The sequence below is a fragment of the Apteryx mantelli genome, chromosome 12, assembly GCF_036417845.1.
Source record: "Apteryx mantelli isolate bAptMan1 chromosome 12, bAptMan1.hap1, whole genome shotgun sequence".
In the NCBI taxonomy this organism is placed as follows: Eukaryota; Metazoa; Chordata; class Aves; order Apterygiformes; family Apterygidae; genus Apteryx; species Apteryx mantelli.
The window spans coordinates 12,866,973-12,891,767 of NC_089989.1; the positions used below are offsets into that span (position 1 = coordinate 12,866,973).

Consider the following 24,795-nt stretch of genomic DNA (forward strand, 5'->3'; position numbering starts at 1 on the left):
TTCCCTCGCCCCGTGGGCACCGCCGGGGCCCAGCAGCGCCCCGCGAACGCCGCTTGTCTCTCTCCCGCAGGGACAGGCCACCAGCGCGGGCAGGGAATGCTTCCGCTGCCCACAATGCAAAAACAAGAGGAAGTTTCTTCCTGAAATGTTAAAAATGGGGATCCTGGTCCCGTTCAGGTTGGTTTCCTGCTGCCCTCGTGCCGGGCTCCCGAGGCAGAAGGGCCCAAGGGCTGTGCCGCGCCAAGGGCTCCCGAGGCAGTCCTGGCCCGCAGGGCTCCGGCTAGCCTGGGCCCTGCTTCCGCACGGAGCTGGAAGCGGGACGGGGGGCCGGGAGAGCAGGGACGTCCTGCACGTGCCCGATGCGGGGGAGGCTCATGCCTTTCCCTTCCTTCTCTGCAGACCACCAGCCTGGGAGGAGGACGGGAGATATGAAGAGCTTTATGAGAGGCACAGCCAGTGTGATGCCGGCCAGTGCCTCCATCGGGAAGGCAGGCAGCAGGCGGAGGAGAGCGGGTACGTCACCAAAGCTGCAGCGTGGCAGCTGCCGGGGCGGCAGCAGATGCCGTCGTGCCGGGAGCAGGCACTTAGCGCAAGAGCTCTGCCCTTTGCTTCCGCAGACCCTGGGAGCTGCTCTTATGCTCCTCCTGCGCGTCCGAAGGGACGCACCGACGGTGCTCGGCTGTGGCAGCCGACATGGATGCCTGGGAATGCGACGGGTGCGCCGGCAGGGGCCCCGGTAAGAGGCAAAGCACCCAGGTGCCCGGGCTCAGGCCAGGGCCAGGCAAGGGCTCGGGGCCGTGCTGCTGACCTTCCCACCTCCCTTACAGCCCCCAGGGCACAGCCAGAGCCGTCCGGCCCCGGCACCAACAGCCAGCCAGGAGCGGCGGCATCCTCCAGCTCCGCTACACACTCCAGCTCGGAGCCGGACCTGGCCAAGCCCAGCACAAGCAGCCAGGGAGAATCAGGGTCTTCCTCCGGCTCCGCTACACACTCCAGCTCGGAGCCGGACCTGGCCAAGCCCAGCACAAGCAGCCAGGGAGAATCAGGGTCTTCCTCCGGCTCCGCTACACACTCCAGCTCAGAGCCGGACCTGGCCAAGCCCAGCACAAGCAGCCAGGGAGAATCAGGGTCTTCCTCCAGCTCTGCTACACACTCCAGCTCGGAGCCAGACCTGGCCAAGCCCAGCACAAGCAGCCAGGGCAAATCAGAGTCATCCTCCGACTCCGCTACACCCTCCACATCCGCATCGGACTTGGCCACCTCCCATACCAGCAGCCAGGACAAATCGGAGTCGTCTTCTACCTCTCCGGCTCCTGAGAGCAGCCCCCAGGCAGGACGGCCAGGGCCAGAGCGACGGCCAGGACGCTCCCGGCTATTCCGCCGGACACAACATCCTTACAGCCGGTCCTGAACACCCCGCAGGACGAGCCGTGGGGCAGCCCCAACAACGGCACCAATCCCCTGCCCCCTGCAGAATAAAAGTGCCACCTAATCTCAACGGTGCTGGGAGATCTCACTTTTCTTCCTTGCCTTCCTCCTCCGTCGCCTTTCTCGGGGGCTGGTTTCGGGGAGGGCACCGGCGGGGCTCTGTTCTCGCCAGCTGTTGGCGAGACCTTCCCCAGACCTGGCGAGCGCCTTGTCCACGTGCCTCTGGCCTTGCTGGCCTCAGGAGGCCGGCTGGGCTGAGACGGAGCCAAGGGCGGGTGCTGGGAGCTGCGGAGCCAGGGAAATCGCGGGCTTCCTTTGCGGGACAAGAGCAGTTCACAGTGCTGGTGACCGGGTGCCCGTGCAGCACCCTGGCCTTTTGGCCATGCAGCCTGGGCTCTCCTGGCCCCAGGGGCTTGGGTGGATCCTGCCGGGCACCTCTGGCCCATCAGTCCACTCTCAGGATGGCCCACAGCCCCAGAGCGAACGGGCGTCCCACGTACAGCCCTTGGCGGTGGAGCACAGCACGAGCCTGCCCGCTCTCCCCCAGGCCCCCCGTCCCCGCGGCGGGGCTCTGCGCACACCCGGGGCCTCAGGCACGCGTCGGGCAGCAGGGCCCGGGCCTTAGAGCAGGGGCGCTCCCGCAGGGCGCTCGCAGGGCTGGCGCTGGCAGCAGGCTCTGGGCAGAGGTCCGCTGTGCTGGGGCGCTGCGGGGAGAGAGCCCCGCGCGCCGAAACCCTTCCTCCCGGGGCCCCGGCTGGGCACAGCCACGAGCCCCCAGGCACTGCTGCCATGTGGCAAAGCAGCCCTGGAGGGCTGCTCGCAAGTTTAGCCCGTGCTCTCTTCCGGCGTTAGAGAATCTACGAGCATCAAGGAGAAATTATTTAAGGGAAAAATAAAACACAGAAAACATTTCTGGAGACTACAGGGGACTTTCTACCTCTGCCACATGGCATGGAAACCCAAGCCTCTATACAGCAGACGCAAAGAAATGGGAAGGTTTGTACACAAGCTTGGAGATATCTGTTCCAAAACACGGGGAGCCCAGAACACGGTGGAGTTTAGGCACTCTGTTAATCTTAGCACTGGTCTTTGGGCACAGTCTTACATGCTGAGCAGTCACTGCTTATTTGACTTAAGATACGCGATTGAATTTCTTTGCTTCTGCCTCCCTCCTCATCTACGCCAATACGAGGAGGATCTATTTTGTTCAGTTGTTTACGTCATACAACTGCAGGTAGAGCACAGAAAACAATCCACGTTTCAGAGATGCACCGGCGGCGCTCAGGAAACATCCCTTTGGAAGAGCCACTTAGGGGAAGCTATGGGACTTTGGCCATCTTCCTCCAAATCACCCACCGGTGTGGATGCGCCCGAGTCCTTGGAACACACCTGGTCCCTATGCAGGGACTGTAACCCACAGCCTGGCTCCCTTCCCACGACAAGAGCACTAGGTACGAAAAGGTCTGTCTGTGACTGCGCACTTACCTGGCAGACAGTCACGAGGCGGCCCTGCCTCTTCACACTGATCAAAACAGCCCGAAAATTTGCCTGAAGGAAACAAGAAGGTCTTTCAGAGGAAGAGACTTGCACGGGTGTCTAAGCAAGCAATGCTCAGTGTCATCTTCTCACACACCTGAGCATTCCCATCCTTCCCCAAGTGAAAGACTCCTCAAAAGCTTAGCAAGAAGCCAGGAAGGACGTGGAAGACGCCTACCTTCCCTTGCTAGCCTTCTCTTTGCAGGCCTACCGCCACGTCTTTTGAATAAAAAGCAAGTGGGAAGCGCAGAGCAGAGGGTGCTCCCCCAGGGCTGGTACCACGCATCTGAGGGAGCTGCTTCATCAGCCGCTGGGTGTCTTTGGCAACTGCGCTGCAGCACAAGCTTTGGCCCAGGTGCTGGCGGAGGCCCGACGTTGAGCAGCCCAGGCTGCAGCCCCAGCAGAGCTCCCGGGGAGCACCAACGTACCCTCCTTTCCTTCCCTCCGCCTGCATTTTCTCACTCAAGACGTCACTTCCACCAGGGAAAATCAGCTTGCCCACTTTAAGTATGGCTACAGTTGTGGCCTCTGAGCTGGCACAAAAGCCCTGCAGGACAGCTCCCAGGTTCTCCTGGCTTCCTCAGAGAGGACGTCAAGCAAACTTGACATCAAAACGGAAGTTAATTTACTGCTACAGGGCACTATTGTATCTCATTTGTTTCTCCTACACAGTTAAATATAGACACACCAAAATGTAAATCAAACTTACTTTGTTGAGTTGTAGAAGGAAAGAAACGAAGCAGAGGTTCACAATCCTCCCGAAAGGTTGTTCTGCTTTGGTTAGCTAGGCAATTTCATGACAGATACGTTGTCTTCACACACCCCAATTCCCGAGGGCACATGCTGGGCACAAGGTTGGGCCCCAGGAAAGCTCTGGGTCCCCGGGCTTCCTCATCAGCAGAAGGCTCCCACTCGGCACCTCGGCTGGTGGCGCCAAACTCCCGGCGTGAGGCAGGGGAGTCTGCTTTGGGCAGCAGAGGATCAGCGCTCTCAAGCAGGGACAGATGTTTTGAGAAGCACAGAGAACAAATCCTGGGACTGGAAAAGGAAGAAGCTGAAGTGAAAATTGAGTATATCGGCTCCTTTTCAAAACGGGCGCTTCGTCCCTGTCCTTTGTACCTGCATCCAGGTAGGAGCCTTCCCTCGCCCCGTGGGCACCGCCGGGGCCCAGCAGCGCCCCGCGAAAACCGCTTGTCTCTCTCCCGCAGGGACAGGCCACCAGCGCGGGCAGGGAATGCTTCCGCTGCCCGCAATGCAAAAACAAGAGGAAGTTTCTTCCTGAAATGTTAAAAATGGGAATCCTGGTCCCGTTCAGGTTGGTTTCCTGCTGCCCTTGTGCCGGGCTCCCGAGGCAGAAGGGCCCAAGGGCTGTGCCGAGCCAAGGGCTCCCGAGGCAGTGCTGGCCCGCAGGGCTCCGGCTAGCCTGGGCCCTGCTTCCGCACGGAGCTGGAAGCGGGACGGGGGGCCGGGAGAGCAGGGACATCCTGCACGTGCCCGACGCGGGGGAGGCTCATGCCTTTCCCTTCCTTCTCAGCGTGACAGGCAGCTGGTGTGAGCTTCAGCATCTCCTCCCTCTTGCATTTTGGGAAAGCAGCGATTACTATTAGAAATCCTGGATATGGTCCAGGATAACAGAAAAACTTCTCTTCATTCAGGGACCAAATCATTTTCTTTATGAGCTCAGTCAGAAATATATTAGCTACCTAATAGGTAGGAGGAAGAACAGCACTTTTAAGGCAGTAGTTAATAGACAGGAAAGCCAGTATGCGTTACACAGAAGGTCCAAAATGATGCCTTTAAGAAGCCAGACCTACATCTGATGATAAACAACATGAAGGTACATGCAAGTGGCCAGACCAGTGAACACGTGCTGATAAAGAACATAGCCTTTTAGAAGAATTATGGAAGTGAGACTAGGAGATAAGGTGAACTTCCACAAGACAGAAGCAAAGATAGGTTTAAAAAAAAGGTATTAAACACGTAAATGGAAAAAAAAATTTTTTTCCTCCTAAGTTTAAAATCCTTCTTTTGTAACTGTCTTTTTTACCTCTGCTGCCCATCTTAATCTGGCTCTTCAAAAATAAACCAAGGAAAATATGCACTTGTCTAGTTCATAGAATCTATGAAAAGAAATTCAGCCTTTGAAGAGGCTTCAGATTTGAAGCCAAGTAATTCCTCTTTGTTCACTAAAATACACGCGTACAAAACACAAGTGTAAAGTCAGTTCAGTCGCTCTTCAGCAGTTGTAATACAGCGATAGTCCTGGCTTATGACAAAAAAAAGCTGACAAGGAAAAGAGAAATCATTAAATATTTTGGTATCCACACCATATTTGTATGACAGAAGTCACCCAACATTCACGCCTTGGGTGGGGGAAAGCCTAAGGGAGACTGAATACTTCCCTGGAGAGAGACTTTTCGCGCTGAATGCCCAAGTCAGCAGATGAAAGTTCAACAGAAACGGTTTCGGCTGACAACTTGAATTGAACGCCGAGCTATATATTCTTTCCCTCTCTACAGATATAAATGCAAAGTACACTGAAAATGCAGTTGTGCAAAACAAGGACAGGCTATTCTAAGCATAAGGAAAGTGTCGGGATGATAAACCACATAAGCACAGAATCAAATCAATGTTAATGGCCACTAGCTGGTATTTAACTTATTTTCATTTCTCTTTTCTTTCCATTTTTCCACCTAGCCTGCTTGGCTAATAAAATTTCCATTACAAGGGAGAAGCAGAGGCATGATTCTATGCTACATCAATTACTATGACTTTACTGTGACATACTGGTATTCAGCTGATCCCAGAAGGCTATACTGATGCTTTGGATGCAGTTAATTTTTGACTGATCTAACTCACTCCAGTACTGCATGTAAAATGCTCATAGACATTTGAATAATTCTATTACATGTAGGAGATTACTGCATACAGATCATTTGAAATTAATTGCTAAGTTGTTTTAGTAAATGTAATACACCATTCCAGTCCTATTGTGGTAACAGTTATGTAGTTGCTTTACAGAGTAAACTAATGAAATAAATGAACTCTGACTAATACGTAGCACAACAGGGCTGAAAAAGCATAGATCACACTGTAGACTTCTCTGCCACTACAGGGATTGGCAAGTTCACTCTACAATTGCAAAACTGAACATATGAGATGAGTGACCTCATATAAAGGATTTGTTTCACTGGCTGCAGGTGATCTTAAGGAAGGTGACTTTTAAAAGAACCGATACAAGATGGCTGGTTTGCAAAATCTGAGGACAAAGAGATCACAAGAGGTTGCTGGGTTTTGTTTTGTTTTTTTGTCTGGTCGGTTTTTCCTAAGAGCTGTCTCATTTAGCACAACTTGCTACTCACAGAAAGCGAATTTCATATTTTGAACTTCTGGCTATCGCCCAGTAAGTCACATATCACATTCAGTTTGCAGGCCAGCTCTGACATCAATAATCGAGATTTTCAGGCAAGTCAGTTAGTGCAAAGATTGAGGAGCTGGCTTTTAGCAAGAAGGGTAAGAGTTTGAAGCTCTGCAGGTTAGGACCTGGAAAAAGGAATTGCAAAGCTAAAGCAAAGGATGTGGCCAGGCACAAAAGGGGGTTTTACTAGCCCGGATGAAAGATGCTTACTTCTGGAGGCTGACTGCAACTGTGGTCTCCAACTCTCCCCCAGGAGGACTGCATCCATATTTCAAAATATTACTCCAAAGTACAGAAACCCACTACTGTGATAGTTCCAGTAGGGTCAGCAGCCCAGAGAGCTGCAGGTGTCAACATAGTCACTGTACATTTCTTTTAACTCGGACCCTTGCTTACAAGGATATCAGGACGCTTCTTACCTTCAGTAAATGATCACCAGTAGTTACAATCTAAAATTCTTATTAAAAATGCAGAAAAATACACCATGAAATGAAAAAGCAATACTTAATCCTGTATTTATATAACTTTCTTTGTAGAATTTTTTTTTTTTAAACACATGATGCTACCTGATAGCAATCTTGTAATTTAGTTTCAACTCCTGCTTCAAAGCTAAAAGGGATTGGATCTGCTAAAGTCCAAGATGACTTAACCGGACACACACATGCCGATGCAGAAAGAACAAGAGAAAACACAGAATCTATGCAAACACTGACTTCTACTTTTATCCTTACCGAAGAATAGACAGGTGCAGCAAACAGCCTTAGCATCTGCTCCGAGACCTGGAAACTTGTACCAGCACTGGACTGCTTAGGGAATTGATTTCAGCCGCTCTTTTGGTTACAAGTTCACAGCTATACTACAATAGATGGTATTTGGCCAGCACAAACACATTTCTACTTAAAAAGCAGAAAGAACAAAGAAGAAAAGGAAGGAGTATATTACGGAGGGGAAAAGGACATACAAGGGAGCAAGCAACAAAAGCAAAGCAAGTCTCATCTTTGAGGTGGCTTCAGCCAAAGCCAGGAGAATGGGCAGCGTCACTTGGATTCTATCTCTAGGCCAGGATACTGAGATCATCAAGTAAGCTCAGGCCCAGCAGCATCACTGCAAGTCTGAGGAGTCACCACTAGGCACAATCCCATGAATAGCCTGTCCTCCCATGAACTTTCCTGTGTGGTTGCAGGGCCAGGACTTCTTTGTTTGCTATATCATGTACAGATTTTTCAAAGGAAGGTATCCTTTGCAAGTTTCCTCTCCAAAGGTTTTTAATGTGGTTTAGTTTCAGGTAGCCGGTCTGAAGGTTTTATTCGCAATCCAGACCATGTCATCTACAGGGCACCGTCTCTCCTGCAGACTGTCAGGAGCAGTGCTTTGTGTGAAACCAACAGTGCTTAGAGTTGATTAACAAGTTTGTTACACTTCAAGTGTGACTTATTACTATTTATAATATTTCAAATGAAAAAAAGCTATGTAGCCACAAACTATCCACAGGAAAACACCTTCAGCATCCTTTCAGAAGTCCTCCAAAGTATCCGGGCAATGGACACTACAATCTTTGTCAGTGTACTGCTTTTTATCCTTCAGATGGAAATCCAGAACTGTGCACTATGGGTTTATAAAAATCCTAACAGTCCCAAATACTATCTGAATGATAGCTGCTCCTCTGGAGATTTTATTTTTATGCATACGTATGTGTATACATACACACACACACAAACACACATTAAGAAAATACGATTGGTAATTTAAATACCTTTTAAGAAGCAAATTTAACTGACTTCAACTCTGCAGCAAGCATGATAGTCTTCAAATTCCAGTAGCAAAAGCCCTTTGCCCTGTTAATCCAAAGAATCATGGCTCCAAAGAAGCCAGAGTAAAAGGGAGAGTGCACATGGCAGGCCCTTTCAGGGAATCTGGACTACCTAGAAATAAAACTAGAGCGCCCAGTATCTACCCTGATGGGCAGAGAATAATTGTCATCCTGTGAACAGTATTTGTTCAATTGTTTTGCTGTTACTGTAGTAGTTGATGGGGGGTTGGGGTGGGTTTTTGTTTTTTGTTTTTTGGGTGTTGTTTTTTTTTTTTTTTTTTAGAAAAATGCAGCAAGTGGCAGTGTCTTGAGCAGCTGGCGCATCTATAAAAAGTAGTATCGTCAGAAAGATTGAGAAAAAGTTCAGCCCTCTGGATACCCGCATTGGCCTCTCAGTAACCCACCAAGTAGCCCATGGCAAATCACTTCTTTTTTGGCCAGGTTTACTCCTGTGAAAGCGGGCTAATGTTCCCCCCTGCTTTATGGGCATCCGTGCAGAGAGAACTACCTGATATTGCCACTGTGGCACATACCGCATTAAAACCAGCAGAAATAATAAAACACCTAGCACCTCCAAGAAGTCACTAGCACTTCTCACTTTGCAAGGTCATGGCTTTAAGGCTGGAATTATGTTTGCCAGGCTTTAGAAGAGGATAGGAAAAGCTGGTCAGGGTCCAAACAGATGAAGCACGTGTCCAAATTGTGTCCATGCTTTAAACATTCACGAAACATGCTTTTCCTAACTATTTGAATGCTTAGTCTGTAAAAAGCAGGTTTTGAGAGCACTAGCGCAGAAGAACAAATTATATTTTGCAGTACAGTCAAACTCAGAAATCCCAGAGGTTTTGTTTCTGACACAAAAAGACAAGCACCGTAAGGGAGAGGTAGTAAGCAAAACAGAAAAAACACCGTTACTACTAGCCTAAGGAAGCATGGTACAGGAATGAAAGTCAGTTCAGAGTAGCAAAGCGGGGAAGGGAATTAACCAAAGCTAAGTGTAGTGGTGGGATCCCTTGATCTCTGATACGGGCTGTATTAGCTAAAACAGAAATGCAAGCAATTTAAGGGAACGCAGGACAGAATACTACCTGTAAAAGCCCCTAGCAATGCTGAATATATGGTAAGAGAAAAGGGTTGTGAAAATATTGAGGTGGAAAATTCTGTCACAAAGAAATATTGCACCTGATACTTGAGCGGTATGAGTATTTTGTCCAAACTTACCTTCCAAGCATACATCTTTGGGAAATCCAGTCAATGTAATCCTTAGGACCGTGGTCAAAAAGGCATCATTACAGCAGCTCTGTTTTGGAGTTATTTTTTCCACTCCACTGTCCGCTATATTACTTGGTGGTAATAACCACACTCTCCACAAAACAGATGTTGTGCCATGACCTTTCCAGGCTGAATTCAGTGCCAGCAGTGAGTTTTCTAGTGACAAAACAATATTAGGTTCAGCTGCAGTATTTTTCCACCAAATAACAGCCACAGGAAAACAAAAACCAAACAACTGATCAGAACCCTTCATAAATTGTTCAAAATTACCAGGGAACTGGTTTTAGAAAGCGTACTTCAATTGAGTTGACAGAATCCATTCACTGTTGGAAACGCATATTTGCATTACACCTACTGGCACTGATCCTGTCCTTTTCAGACTCCACTTCAGCACCAGAGGATTCATAAAACTCATGAACTGAAATTTATGCCCATAATAGGGAAATATATCCAGGATAATCAGTCTTTGTTTTTTTTCCCTTTGCTGTGGGCAGATGAACACCTTCCTACCTTGAATACAAACATCTAGGTCCAGAGCTAAGTAGTAGAGTGCAATGCAGTATGCCTAAATCTTGTTCTGAATTGCTATACACGGACTTTGCTCAAACAATACATGACTCAGCTGAAGGATAAATTAGAACATGCATGTAAACATTTCACAGCTCAGAGCCCCAAAAGGATCCCCTTGAGGTCCTGCAGCCCATACAGTAAAACGACCTGAAAGAGAACACAGATCGTGTTAACAGACAGCAAAGAGTGGGAACGAGACACAATACAGACTTTTTTGCCTCCTCTAATACTTACTTACACAATCTTCCTTCAGTGTTACCTCTATCTCAGTTCAGCTGCAGTATTTCGTTATTCATTTCTCCTTCGCATACACATTTAAACCAACAATTCTGTCAACTCCTTACTAAAGTACTGCCTCAGTACTCGGTGCTCCTCTGTTTCAAGCCTTTTTTCTTCTGTTTTAGTCACCTCTCCCAAATTCCTTCTATGTCTACGTACTTGCTTGAAGGGACATTACTGAAGTCACCAACACCATCACTAGGTTGAGCTGTTTCTCTTCAAGCCTGTGATGCTGGTAGCATCATCCTGTAAACTAAACCATAGGGACCTACCACAGATACCGAGTTACATTTTTGATTCGCTTTTCCAAAGCTTTAACTGAGATTGATGAAACCACTTGTCCCAAGAGGTGTCCGTTCTTTGTTTCGCTACTTCTTCCTGCTACCCTGTACAATCAGCTTTTTCCACAACCACAACTGGACTGTGCTTTTTCAAACACACTACTTGTGTAATCCTTGGGGACTGAGCCCACGTTCCCAAAGGGTGGTGTGTATTACTGTTTTGCCACCCTCTGAACATGTCCCTTTCCTTCCCCATCTTGTTTGGGAAAGAGAGATTGGCAAACCTATTCCAAATCTGTGAAAATAGCTAGCGGTTTCTCTGAATCTTCTTCTATTATCTTTTTAATAGCTGAAATTTCATCTCCTTGAGCAAAGCGGGCACTCTTCCTTTTGTTTCTGTCTCCTGCTTTACCCAAATTGTTGTAAAACTGTTTTTCCTCCCTTGTTTAAAGCAAGCGGATCTGTAGCAAACAGTATTTGCCAAATTCTTTCTTTTGCTCATTCAAGACCAAGTCAAGACTTAATCGGCCCATTTTTCTCTGATACACTGATAGTGCACACTCATACTCATACCCTTCCATTAGCAATCCATACAGTACCTCGGCAAAAACCTTTCGTTTTTCCCCACTGCTCTTCCCCAATTCATTACACCTAGGATTCACTGGGCTTACTGCGGGCTTGATACCTGCCTGCTTGGAGGTCTTGCAGACACCATGTATATTATTGGGGAAGGTATGGTCTGCACCACAACTCGACTTCCTGCTGCCAGGAACTCCCTGCATCCTACGATCCACACCAGAACTAAACATTCGCATTCACAGGATAAGAAAACTTGTTCTGGGAGTGTCAGAGTTTGGGAGAAATTGTGGATGACAGCCATTCTTTTGCATCAGGGCTGCCTGTACGGTCCTGCGCGAGAGAGCCCTTCTGAGTTGTTTGTTCTTAGTCATTTTGCAAAGAAGCATAGGGAAAGGAATGCGTTTTCCAGGTAAACTGGAGTATCTGCATCAAAACGGTTTGGACTGTACCAACTAGCTCCACATTCGTCCACTTTAGTCAATGTCTTCCTCTCTAAATCCCGTACTGATGGCTGCAACCACACCCTGCTTTTCCTGCAATACCCTTTGCAGAGACTGAGTCACCCTCTAGCAAGCTGAATGATCCAATCCACAACATTGCCTCTCACCACTACTCTGAAAGCTCCTTAAGCTTCCTTCAATTGCCGACCGAACTTCTCAGCTTCAGGTTTTATTGTCCGAGCTTTTGTACATCCGTCATCACGTGCTCTCTGGACTCGCTTCATCACATGGACTCTTCGCAGCAGAGGCACATTGATCTCCACTGGTTTTCTTCTCCTGTTCTTCCAGCTCAGCACTGTGATTCCATTTCCGTTCCTTCAACAGTTCAACCTCTGATTTCTAATCCACCTTTTCTTACTGTACAGAGACATCTTGAGTTTTTACACAAACAGTAAGTTTTCTCACAGAAGGGAAGGACTGAGAAGGTGAAACAAATAATAAGTGGTCTCCAAGTGGTTTATGCAAATACCGGTCCTAGATTAATCTATTTTCCACTCTCACAGAAACCAACCGTTTCCCATATGTACTTTTATTTTAATATGGAAGTTTCATTTACTCCAGTAAAATGAACGGTGGTGGAAAACAAATGAAGGGTTCAAATACCGAGAGCACACGAGAAAGCGGGGGGCGCATGCGCGAGCGTGCAACAAAGGGGGGACACGCGCGCAACAAGGGGGGGCACCAGCTAGACAGACATGTCTTTTTTTTTTCTTTAAACCAGAGTCAGAAAAAAGCTTCTTTTGCTGGTTTTGAATTCTAGACTGTAGCCATTATATCCCAAATTTTACTGCAGTCGACTGAACTGCCTCCAATATACAGAGACATGATTTTGAAATAAATAAACAACGCTTACAAGACTTGATTCGGGCCAGCCCAGGGGCTTAGCGGTAGTGCTCTGCACTGCCCTGCGGGAGGAGCCAGGTTTCATCCGCACTTCCAATCTCCTGCTCCCGGGCCGGAAAGAGCAGCACCAGCAGTGCCCCAGCTACTCGGGCGGGAGAGAGCCAGTGCTGCAAGTTTGCTCACCACTGACCTTCAGAGAAATTAAAAGTTTCAGCTCTACAGGCTCCAAAGGGAGTCCCGTCCAGTCCTCAAAAGAAAATAAATACAACAATAACTTAACTAAAACTCATCCCGGGTTCTTTGGTGCAATTTTTGTTAATGGTGAGAAACAAGAGAATCTGGTGGTATTAGTACAATCCATGATGGTTCCAAATACTCAAAAACTAGGATTTGCTGCTTGATTCAGTCCAATGGCCCATCTTTGCGGCTAAGTATTGCAAAGCCTATGGGAGTTCAAACACACTTGAAGATGAGGCTGTATATATGGGGGAGGTCTAAGACTATTCGGTTTCTACTTTATTTAATAAACTGGGCAATTTACAAAGGCCAGTAAAGAATTTCTGTACCACAGGCGCACTGCTTGGAGACTTCAAATTTGTAATTTCCCTACATGCTGCTTAGCTCCATCTCCTTCACATCCATTGCACATCTGACCTAAGCTGTCCTTAAGTGCCTACCTGTAGTTATAGGGTTTTCCACGCAATGACTGGAAGGTTGGAGTGGGAGAGGAAGAGGAATTAGCCACTATAATTAAACAACAGTTTATACTTGCACATGCCACTTCCCTCAACAGCATAAATTACATCACTGAAACAGAACCCAAGGCATCCAGTATTCAAATAAAATATTTAACCTTCTGCCAAACGTACTGAAATTTTTTTCTTGCACTGCCATACTTTACATTTCCACATGATGAACATTTCTAGCAGTCAGATGAAAGCAGATCTGTAAATTAGTTCTTTCTTGTGCACTGAGCTGCAGTGACAATGTTCCTGCCAACAAACTGTTCCAATTAATACTGCTTTCCCAGTTATTTAATGAAATAAAAACTATACATTCTTTTTCTAAAATGAAGTACCATGAAAGGATTTACCTTTAAGCAAAGAGCTTTGCAGTCCAAAAGGTTGGTTGGTTGTGAGGACAGGCAAGTCCTCAGCAGAAGACAGTCGCAACCTTGAAATTTGGCAAGAAGATTCCATACATACCTTACTAATTAAAACAACAACAACAAAACCCAAAAAACACACCACCAGAAAACACTCTGAAGGCTGCAACGCAACTTCTCTTATTTCTCCAACCTGCTAGATACCTACTGAATTTACACATACAGCGGTACTTTGTTAAAGCTAGATTTACGCATCAAATTTCGCTCCAGCTGCCCTGCAAAACTTCCATTAAGGTGAATCAATACACTTAAGGAAAGCATACAAAGATACCTTGCAATACCTAATCATTAACAGAATACGTGTGAATCTAAAACCGTTGCATTCCTTCGCAAACAAAACAGCTCAACCTCCCTTCTCTAACTCCCCTTCCAAGCCCTGAACCGATCCAAAGCTCTGCAGGACTCTTACAGACGCACTTGGAATTGCTCAGGGAACAAGCTTGCCGTCGCCACTGCTGGGCGCGAGGCACATCCCAGAGCCCCCAGAGCAGCTCATGGGAGATAAAACATTTCACCTGTCAAGGGCAGGCAAAGCACACGTGTTCTGTTACTAATTTAGGATCATAATGGCCTTGGCTACACAATTAAATAACTGGACAGGACTGGACATCAGCAGCAGTCAAGACACCCTTGTCCCGTCCGCACCAGCACTTCCATGATCACCGTGCTCCATTCAGCAGCCTTGGTATCGACTTAAACTTTGATTTTTCCTAGCATCAATGCACCCCGTACCTTCAGCTTCATTCCAAGAAATCCTCCCTGTTCACATCCCAGTGAGATTCCTGCTGGAAGTGGCTAGCGCACACAAGCGCATGTACACACATTCTCCTAAGATGTAAGCTAGGACTAATTTCACATCCCACTGTACCAATTTGCAAATACTTTGTTTTATTTTCTCTTTTATACAAAAACGATGGCATCAGATTCCCAGCCTCCCCCGCATCAGCGGCTGCCCACTGTGACATGGCCACCGTTGCAGGCCAAATAGGGGCGCGAAAGCCCTCGGCGACCTGCTGCCCACTGTGACACGGCCACCACCTCGCTGTGACACGGCCACCGCATCGCTGCGACACGGCCACCCCGGGCTGCATATAAGGAGCCGCGGCGGCAGCAGGGCCCAGGTTTGGAGGCAGCACACCTCCGAACGACTCGGGGAGGTGAAGAAAGCACAGAGGAGCAGAGAGACGGGACGGGACAGACGGGAGGGGAGGCAGGGGCTGGCACGGGGCTCCGGGGCAGGAGCGGGTGTCCCTGTCCCGCGGCTCCGGGCTCCCACTCCGCAAACTCACCCGGGACCCGCTTCTCCGGCAGGGTCGCCAGAGCAGGATCTGGAAGAGAAATCCCGGCGCGTCTGCGGCCAGGGCTCTCCGGAACGCTCCACTGACCACCCCTGCGGTCACGATGAAGAGGAAGGCGCCTGACTCCAGCGAGAAGGGTGAGGGTGCCGTTCCCGTAGCTCCCGTTCCCACAGCTCCCGGTGCCGCTGCCCAGCGAAGCCGGGGCTGGGCGAGGCCTGGGGAGTCTCGCGGGACGCTGGCCCAGGCCTGGCAGGGCTCAGCGGCGGGCGTGGGTGCTCTCTCCCTCCAGCGTGCGTGCTCTGCCGCCGGGCGGATGTCAGCGTGGACGTCTGCGGGCCGACACACTTCAAGGGCGGGCTGTGTGTCCACGAGCTCTGCCTGGTGAGCTGCCCCGGAGGCTCCCTCGGCTCGGCCGGCACCGGCCCTCGGAGCTCCCTGCCGAGCTCCTGTGCTTTCCCACTTTGCAGTATCTCGCCAGCGGGCTGGAGCAGCGCAGGATGGAGCGGGAAGGGATCTGCGGGTTCCTTCCCGCGGACATCAATCAAAAAGCAAAGAATGCAGGCCAGAAGGTGAGGAGCTGGCAGGGACGGGAGCTCCACGGGACGGAAATGCCGGTGTTCCCGAGCGGCTCCGGGCAACGCTCCCGCTCCCAGGAGCTGCCCAGCGGCTCCAGCGCGGGCAGCAACCTCATCCGCAAGGTGGCTCTGCGGGATGGGAGCCGGCAGGACCCGGATCCCCGGGCCTTTCCTGGGGTGTGGGGCTGGCCGCAGAGGCCCAGCGCACGTTGCCAACGGCGGCTGCCGTGCTCTTTGCAGAGCTGCTTTGCTTGCGGCGAGCGCGGAGCCGCAATTAACTGTCAGGCAGAGGGCTGCAGCCGCAGCTTCCACCTTCCCTGCGCCTCCGAGAACGGCTGCGTGACGCAGTTCTTTAAGGCGTACAGGTAAGGGCTGCCGGCCCTGGCGCCGGAGCCTCCCTGCCTCAACGGCCCTCGTGACGGCACTGGCCGAGCAGCCGGGGAAGCTGCCGGAGCCAGAGCCAGGCCGCGGAGGGCTCCTCTGTGCCCCCTTTGCCCTGCTCTCGGCATCGTGGAAGGCCTCAGCGCTTCCTCACCTTGCCCCTCTCCTCCATGTTCACCCCAGGTCCTTCTGCTCGGAGCACCGCCCGAAGCAGGCAGTGCCCGTGCGTCCTGATGCAGACACCGCCTGCATCATCTGCATGGAGCCAGTGGATGAAAACCTGTCCTTCGGCACCATGGTGTGCCCATCCTGCAAAGGGGCCTGGTTCCACCGGGGCTGCATCCAGGTAGGAGCCTTCCCTCGCCCCGTGGGCACCGCCGGGGCCCAGCAGCGCCCCGCGAACGCCGCTTGTCTCTCTCCCGCAGGGACAGGCCACCAGCGCGGGCAGGGAATGCTTCCGCTGCCCACAATGCAAAAACAAGAGGAAGTTTCTTCCTGAAATGTTAAAAATGGGGATCCTGGTCCCGTTCAGGTTGGTTTCCTGCTGCCCTCGTGCCGGGCTCCCGAGGCAGAAGGGCCCAAGGGCTGTGCCGCGCCAAGGGCTCCCGAGGCAGTCCTGGCCCGCAGGGCTCCGGCTAGCCTGGGCCCTGCTTCCGCACGGAGCTGGAAGCGGGACGGGGGGCCGGGAGAGCAGGGACGTCCTGCACGTGCCCGATGCGGGGGAGGCTCATGCCTTTCCCTTCCTTCTCGCAGACCACCAGCCTGGGAGGAGGACGGGAGATATGAAGAGCTTTATGAGAGGCACAGCCAGTGTGATGCCGGCCAGTGCCTCCATCGGGAAGGCAGGCAGCAGGCGGAGGAGAGCGGGTACGTCACCAAAGCTGCAGCGTGGCAGCTGCCGGGGCGGCAGCAGATGCCGTCGTGCCGGGAGCAGGCACTTAGCGCAAGAGCTCTGCCCTTTGCTTCCGCAGGCCCTGGGAGCTGCTCTTATGCTCCTCCTGCGCGTCCGAAGGGACGCACCGACGGTGCTCAGCTGTAGCAACCAACGTAGACACCTGGGAATGTGACGGGTGCGCCGGCAGGGGCCCCGGTAAGAGGCAAAGCACCCAGGTGCCCGGGCTCGGGCCAGGGCCAGGCAAGGGCTCGGGGCCGTGCTGCTGACCTTCCCACCTCCCTTACAGCCCCCAGGGCACAGCCAGAGCCGTCCGGCCCCGGCACCAACAGCCAGCCAGGAGCGGCGGCATCCTCCAGCTCCGCTACACACTCCAGCTCGGAGCCGGACCTGGCCAAGCCCAGCACAAGCAGCCAGGGAGAATCAGGGTCTTCCTCCGGCTCCGCTACACACTCCAGCTCGGAGCCGGACCTGGCCAAGCCCAGCACAAGAAGCCAGGGAGAATCAGGGTCTTCCTCCAGCTCTGCTACACACTCCAGCTCGGAGCCAGACCTGGCCAAGCCCAGCACAAGCAGCCAGGGCAAATCAGAGTCATCCTCCGACTCCGCTACACCCTCCACATCCGCATCGGACTTGGCCACCTCCCAAACCAGCAGCCAGGACAAATCGGAGTCGTCTTCTACCTCTCCGGCTCCTGAGAGCAGCCCCCAGGCAGGACGGCCAGGGCCAGAGCGACGGCCAGGACGCTCCCGGCTATTCCGCCGGACACAACATCCTTACAGCCGGTCCTGAACACCCCGCAGGACGAGCCGTGGGGCAGCCCCAACAACGGCACCAATCCCCTGCCCCCTGCAGAATAAAAGTGCCACCTAATCTCAACGGTGCTGGGAGATCTCACTTTTCTTCCTTGCCTTCCTCCTCCGTCGCCTTTCTCGGGGGCTGGTTTCGGGGAGGGCACCGGCGGGGCTCTGTTCTCGCCAGCTGTTGGCAAGACCTTCCCCAGACCTGGCGAGCGCCTTGTCCACGTGCCTCTGGCCTTGCTGGCCTCAGGAGGCCGGCTGGGCTGAGACGGAGCCAAGGGCGGGTGCTGGGAGCTGCGGAGCCAGGGAAATCGCGGGCTTCCTTTGCGGGACAAGAGCAGTTCACAGTGCTGGTGACCGGGTGCCCGTGCAGCACCCTGGCCTTTTGGCCATGCAGCCTGGGCTCTCCTGGCCCCAGGGGCTTGGGTGGATCCTGCCGGGCACCTCTGGCCCATCAGTCCACTCTCAGGATGGCCCACAGCCCCAGAGCGAACGGGCGTCCCACGTACAGCCCTTGGCGGTGGAGCACAGCACGAGCCTGCCCGCTCTCCCCCAGGCCCCCCGTCCCCGCAGCGGGGCTCTGCGCACACCCGGGGCCTCAGGCACGCGTCGGGCAGCAGGGCCCGGGCCTTAGAGCAGGGGCGCTCCCGCAGGGCGCTCGCAGGGCTGGCGCTGGCAGCAGGCTCTGGGCAGAGGTCCGCTGTGCTGGGGCGCTGCGGGGAGAGAGCCCCGCGCGCCGAAACCCTTCCTCCCGGGGCCCCGGCTGGGCACAGCCACGAGCCCCCAGGCACTGCTGCCATGTGCCAAAGCAGCCCTGGAGGGCTGCTCGCAAGTTTAGCCCGTGCTCTCTTCCGGCGTTAGAGAATCTACGAGCATTAAGGGGGAATTATTTAAGGGAAAAGTAACGAGACACAGAAAACATTTCTGGAGACTACAGGGGACTTTCTACCTCTGCCACATGGCATGGAAGCCCAAGCCTCTATACAGCAGACGCAAAGAAATGGGAAGGTTTGTACACGAGCTTGGAGATATCTGTTCCAAAACAGGGGGAGACCAGAACACGGTGGAGTTTAGGCACTCCGTTAATCTTAGCACTGGTCTTTGGGCACAGTCTTACATGCTGAGCAGCCACTGCTTATTTGACTTATGATACGCGATTGAATTTCTTTGCTTCTGCCTCCCTCCTCATCCTCGCCAATACGACGAGGATCTATTTTGTTCAGTTGTTTACGTCATACAACTGCAGGTAGAGCACAGAAAACAATCCACGTTTCAGAGATGCACTGGCGGCGCTCAGGAAACATCCCTTTGGAGGAGCCACTTAGGGGACGTTATGGAAAATCAGGCTCGCCGGCCTCCATAACAGGGTCCGACCCTAGGTTCCTGCTGAGGCAGAAGTTCGAAGTCAGATTGAAGAAAAATAAAATTTAGTGATACACGCGCGGTAATTACAGCTCAAGCTGGGTGCCTCCGAAGAGGGACCCCGAACAAAGAAATCCCTGGGCAATTATACCCTTACAATCTAAATTCCCCACCCCTCAAGCGATAGTTTGGACCAATAGTAACAGTTAGGTCTGGGTTCTTCCCCTTCTTCCTTGGGCCCCTTCATTGTCTCCAGGCAGGCTGCTGCTTATCTTCAAGGTTGGCTACTCCTGCCATCCGTGTAACTTCTTTATCCCTCCTGCTTGAATCAGCTCTGGGGCCCCCTTTTACTTATCTAACTAAAAGTTCACGGCCCGAGGCCTAAGGCTTCAGCAAATTTAGCTACTAATGCTAAGCAAGTTATGCTAAGCAATTAATTCTAAACAGCTTCAGTTCAATATTCTCTAACAGTCCTCCCTTTGTTTTTATTAAGCATCCCTGCCAATATGCTAAGCAGAGTTCTCGAAGCCTTTCGAGGCATACTATCACTCTCCATCATCTCATATACAATATGGTTGTAAGCAACAGGTGTAACATGGTCAAACTTAACACAACTACTACTGGGTGCAACATGTGATTATAGACCCCTGTTGCGGTTGGTGACCATCCCAGAAGAGCCTCCCACCAATGATATTCTCCATCCTTCTTCACTCTTTCCGAGATGGGCTGTATCTCTTCTGTATCATGATGAACGGTGATTAGAGTTTTCTGTCCATTGTTTCAGATGCGTTTTAACAGTTGACACAGGTCATCATGTTGTAGTAGTTTCTTTACCAATGTAAGATTCATTCCGATGGGGGTAGGCGATCAATCTTGACTTAAGGTATAATTAGATTGTAATAATTGATAAGACACAACAGGAGCTGAATAATTAAAGCCACATCCCATAATTTTGGTAAAATTACAAACACCAATATTTGAGCGATTACTTGTGTCTACAGTAATGTTATCTACGAATATAAGATTACAGAGGGTTCTCATACAAACACATCCTTTTCCAATATATACAAGTATAGTTTCAGGGGTTTCATCAGGATGTATTTCAAAATGACAAACATTTTGTTCAGTTTCAAGACAAATGTCTTGAGCTTTGACAGTGTTTATCTCACAAATAAATACATATATAATTTTAAGATTTTCAAACCTTTGTTTGCATACCTAGAACATACTGGGTTAGCTGTTCATCTCCATCCAACAGGCTGGTCTTAGCTGGGATATAAGTTCCTGTAGCCAACTGATGCCCAAATAAGACTTCTGCTGGGGATAATCCTCCCGGTTGTACAGGGGTTGTTCTAATTTCCCACAGCACTAAGTTTAAGGCATTAGGCCATTTGAGACTTGCCTGTGTACATACCCATGCTCACTTGTTTTTAATAGTTCTGTTCATTCTCTCAATTTGTCCTCAAGACTGGGGATGATAAGGTGTGTACAATTCTCTATGAATTCCTAGCATTTGATATAATTTCCCTAAAACTCCAGCTGAAAAGTGAGAACCCCTATCTGAATCTATAGTTTCTGGGACTCCATACCTAGGGACAATTTCTTTTGACAAGGCTTTAATCACTGCAGCCGTATCTGCTTTGCAGGTAGGAAAGGCTTCCACCCATCTGCTTAGCTGATCAACTATCACAAGGAGATGTTTAAATCTTTCCGCTGCTGGCATGTCAGCATAGTCAATTTGTAGACGCTGGAATGGAAAATAAGCCCGTGGGCGGCCTCTTCTGTTAATCTTTGGATAAGTATCGTTAAATTTTTGGCAAGTTGGGCAGGTTGTTGTTATGCATTTCGCAACCACATGCACTCGGGAGCTGCCCAGGTTTGTAGAATACATGAGGCAACAGTCAATGCTCCTCCATGTCCACGATCATGATATCACCTAACCATAGAAAGTAAATACCTTAAGGAAAGGAGGGGCTTACCCCTGATAGTCCAAATTCCTTTTTCGTCTTGAACCGCTTCACGCTTTTTCCAATTCTCTTTCTTCTTCTGTGGCATATACACAGTCATTGGGTGACCCAAAACTACAGGTCGTGTTTTTCTAATAAGGGCTGCTGTAGCTGCTATCGCTCTGATGCATCCTGGAGTGCCTTTGATTACCGCATCCACAGATACTGAGTTACATTTTTGATTCGCTTTTCCAAAGCTTTAACTGAGATGGATGAAACCACTTGTCCCAAGAGGTGTCCGTTCTTTGTTTCGCTACTTCTTCCTGCTACCCTGTACAATCAGCTTTTTCCACAACCACAACTGGACTGTGCTTTTTCAAACACACTGCTTGTGTAATCCTTGGGGACTGAGCCCACGTTCCCAAAGGGTGGTGTGTATTACTGTTTTATCACCCTCTGAACATGTCCCTTTCCTTCCCCATCTTGTTTGGGAAAGAGAGATTGGCAAACCTATTCCAAATCTGTGAAAATAGCTAGCGGTTTCTCTGAATCTTCTTCTATTATCTTTTTAATAGCTGAAATTTCATCTCCTTGAGCAAAGCGGGCACTCTTCCTTTTGTTTCTGTCTCCTGCTTTACCCAAATTGTTGTAAAACTGTTTTTCCTCCCTTGTTTAAAGCAAGCGGATCTGTAGCAAACAGTATTTGCCAAATTCTTTCTTTTGCTCATTCAAGACCAAGTCAAGACTTAATCGGCCCATTTTTCTCTGATACACTGATAGTGCACACTCATACTCATACCCTTCCATTAGCAATCCATACAGTACCTCGGCAAAAACCTTTCGTTTTTCCCCACTGCTCTTCCCCAATTCATTACACCTAGGATTCACTGGGCTTACTGCGGGCTTGATACCTGCCTGCTTGGAGGTCTTGCAGACACCATGTATATTATTGGGGAAGGTATGGTCTGCACCACAACTCGACTTCCTGCTGCCAGGAACTCCCTGCATCCTACGATCCACACCAGAACTAAACATTCGCATTCACAGGATAAGAAAACTTGTTCTGGGAGTGTCAGAGTTTGGGAGAAATTGTGGATGACAGCCATTCTTTTGCATCAGGGCTGCCCGTACGGTCCTGCGCGAGAGAGAGAGCCCTTCTGAGTTGTTTGTTCTTAGTCATTTTGCAAAGAAGCATAGGGAAAGGAATGCGTTTTCCAGGTAAACTGGAGTATCTGCATCAAAACGGTTTGGACTGTACCAACTAGCTCCACATTCGTCCACTTTAGTCAATGTCTTCCTCTCTAAATCCCGTACTGATGGCTGCAACCGCACCCTGCTTTTCCTGCAATACCCTTTGCAGAGACTGAGTCACCCTCTAGCAAGCTGAATGATCCAATCCACAACATTGCCTCTCACCACTACTCTGAAAGCTCCTTAAGCTTCCTTCAATTGCCGACCGAACTTCTCAGCTTCAGGTTTTATTGTCCGAGCTTTTGTACATCCGTCATCACGTGCTCTCCGGACTCGCTTCATCACATGGACTCTTCGCAGCAGAGGCACATTGATCTCCACTGGTTTTCTTCTCCTGTTCTTCCAGCTCAGCACTGTGATTCCATTTCCGTTCCTTCAACAGTTCAACCTCTGATTTCTAATCCACCTTTTCTTACTGTACAGAGACATCTTGAGTTTTTACGCAAGCAGTAAGTTTTCTCACAGAAGGGAAGGACTGAGAAAGTGAAACAAATAATAAGTGGTCTCCAAGTGGTTTATGCAAATACCGGTCCTAGATTAATCTATTTTCCACTCTCACAGAAACCAACCGTTTCCCATACGTACTTTTATTTTAATATGGAAGTTTCACTTACTCCAGTAAAATGAACGGTGGTGGAAAACAAATGAGGGGTTCAAATACCGAGAGCGCGCGAGAAAGCGGGGGGCGCATGCGCGAGCGTGCAACAAAGGGGGGGCACGCGCGCAACAAGGGGGGGCACCAGCTAGACAGACATGTCTTTTTTTTTCTTTAAACCAGAGTCAGAAAAAGCTTCTTTTGCTGGTTTTGAATTCTAGACTGTAGCCATTATATCCTAAATTTTACTGCAATCGACTGAACCGCCTCCAACGTACAGAGACATGATTTTGAAATAAATAAACAACGCTTACAAGACTTGATTCGGGCCAGCCCAGGGGCTTAGCGGTAGTGCTCTGCACTGCCCTGCGGGAGGAGCCAGGTTTCATCCGCACTTCCAATCTCCTGCTCCCGGGCCGGAAAGAGCAGCACCAGCAGTGCCCCAGCTACTCGGGCGGGAGAGAGCCAGTGCTGCAAGTTTGCTCACCACTGACCCTCAGAGAAATTAAAAATTTCAGCTCTACAGGCTCCAAAGGGAGTCCCGTCCAGTCCTCAAAAGAAAATAAATACAACAACAACTTAACTAAAACTCATCCCGGGTTCTTTGGTGCAATTTTTGTTAATGGTGAGAAACAAGAGAATCTGGTGGTATTAGTACAATCCATGATGGTTCCAAATACTCAAAAACTAGGATTTGCTGCTTGATTCAGTTCAATGGCCCATCTTTGCGGCTAAGTATTGCAAAGCCTTTGGGAATTCAAACACACTTGAAGATGAGGCTGTATATATGGGGGAGGTCTAAGACTATTCGGTTTCTACTTTATTTAATAAACTGGGCAATTTACAAAGGCCAGTAAAGAATTTCTGTACCACAGGCGCACTGCTTGGAGACTTCAAATTTGTAATTTCCCTACATGCTGCTTAGCTCCATCTCCTTCACATCCATTGCACATCTGACCTAAGCTGTCCTTAAGTGCCTACCTGTAGTTATAGGGTTTTCCACACAATGACTGGAAGGTTGGAGTGGGAGAGGAAGAGGAATTAGCCACTATAATTAAACAACAGTTTATACTTGCACATGCCACTTCCCTCAACAGCATAAATTACATCACTGAAACAGAACCCAAGGCATCCAGTATTCAAATAAAATATTTAACCTTCTGCCAAACGTACTCAATTTTTTTTCTTGCACTGCTATACTTTAAAATACATTTCCACATGATGAACATTTCTAGCAGTCAGATGAAAGCAGATCAGTAAATTAGTTCTTTCTTGTGCACTGAGCTGCAGTGACAATGTTCCTGCCAACAAACTGTTCCAATTAATACTGCTTTCCCAGTTATTTAATGAAATAAAAACTATACATTCTTTTTCTAAAATGAAGTACCATGAAAGGATTTACCTTTAAGCAAATAGCTTTGCAGTCCAAAAGGTTGGTTGGTTGTGAGGACAGGCAAGTCCTCAGCAGAAGACAGTCGCAACCTTGAAATTTGGCAAGAAGATTCCATACATACCTTACTAATTAAAACAACAACAACAAAACCCAAAAAACACACCACCAAAAAACACTCTGAAGGCTGCAACGCGACTTCTCTTATTTCTCCAACCTGCTAGATACCTACTGAATTTACACATACAGCAGTACTTTGTTAAAGCTAGATTTACGCATCAAATTTCGCTCCAGCTGCCCTGCAAAACTTCCATTAAGGTGAATCAATACACTTAAGGAAAGCATACAAAGATACCTTGCAATACCTAATCATTAACAGAATACGTGTGAATCTAAAACCGTTGCATCCTTCGCAAACAAAACAGCTCAACCTCCCTTCTCTAACTCCCCTTCCAAGCCCTGAACCGATCCAAAGCTCTGCAGGACTCTTACAGACGCACTTGGAATTGCTCAGGGAACAAGCTTGCCGTCGCCACTGCTGGGCGCGAGGCACGTCCCAGAGCCCCCAGAGCAGCTCATGGGAGATAAAACATTTCACCTGTCAAGGGCAGGCAAAGCACACGT

At 49.7% G+C, this 24,795-nt stretch overlaps 1 long non-coding RNA gene across 5 annotated transcripts in view; it reads right to left on the bottom strand.

Annotated features, from left to right (window-relative positions):
• Window positions 1–2,207: 2,207 nt before the first annotated feature.
• LOC136993168 (uncharacterized) overlaps window positions 2,208–24,795 on the bottom strand; it is a 42,234-nt gene continuing 19,646 nt past the window's right edge. For 3 of the 5 annotated variants that reach the window (XR_010885370.1, XR_010885369.1, XR_010885367.1), the window contains 2 exons: window positions 3,674–4,002; window positions 2,663–2,976 (listed from right to left, as the gene is read on the bottom strand). This is a non-coding gene — a long non-coding RNA (uncharacterized lncRNA). The other 2 variants (XR_010885368.1, XR_010885371.1) reach the window with 2 other exon arrangements.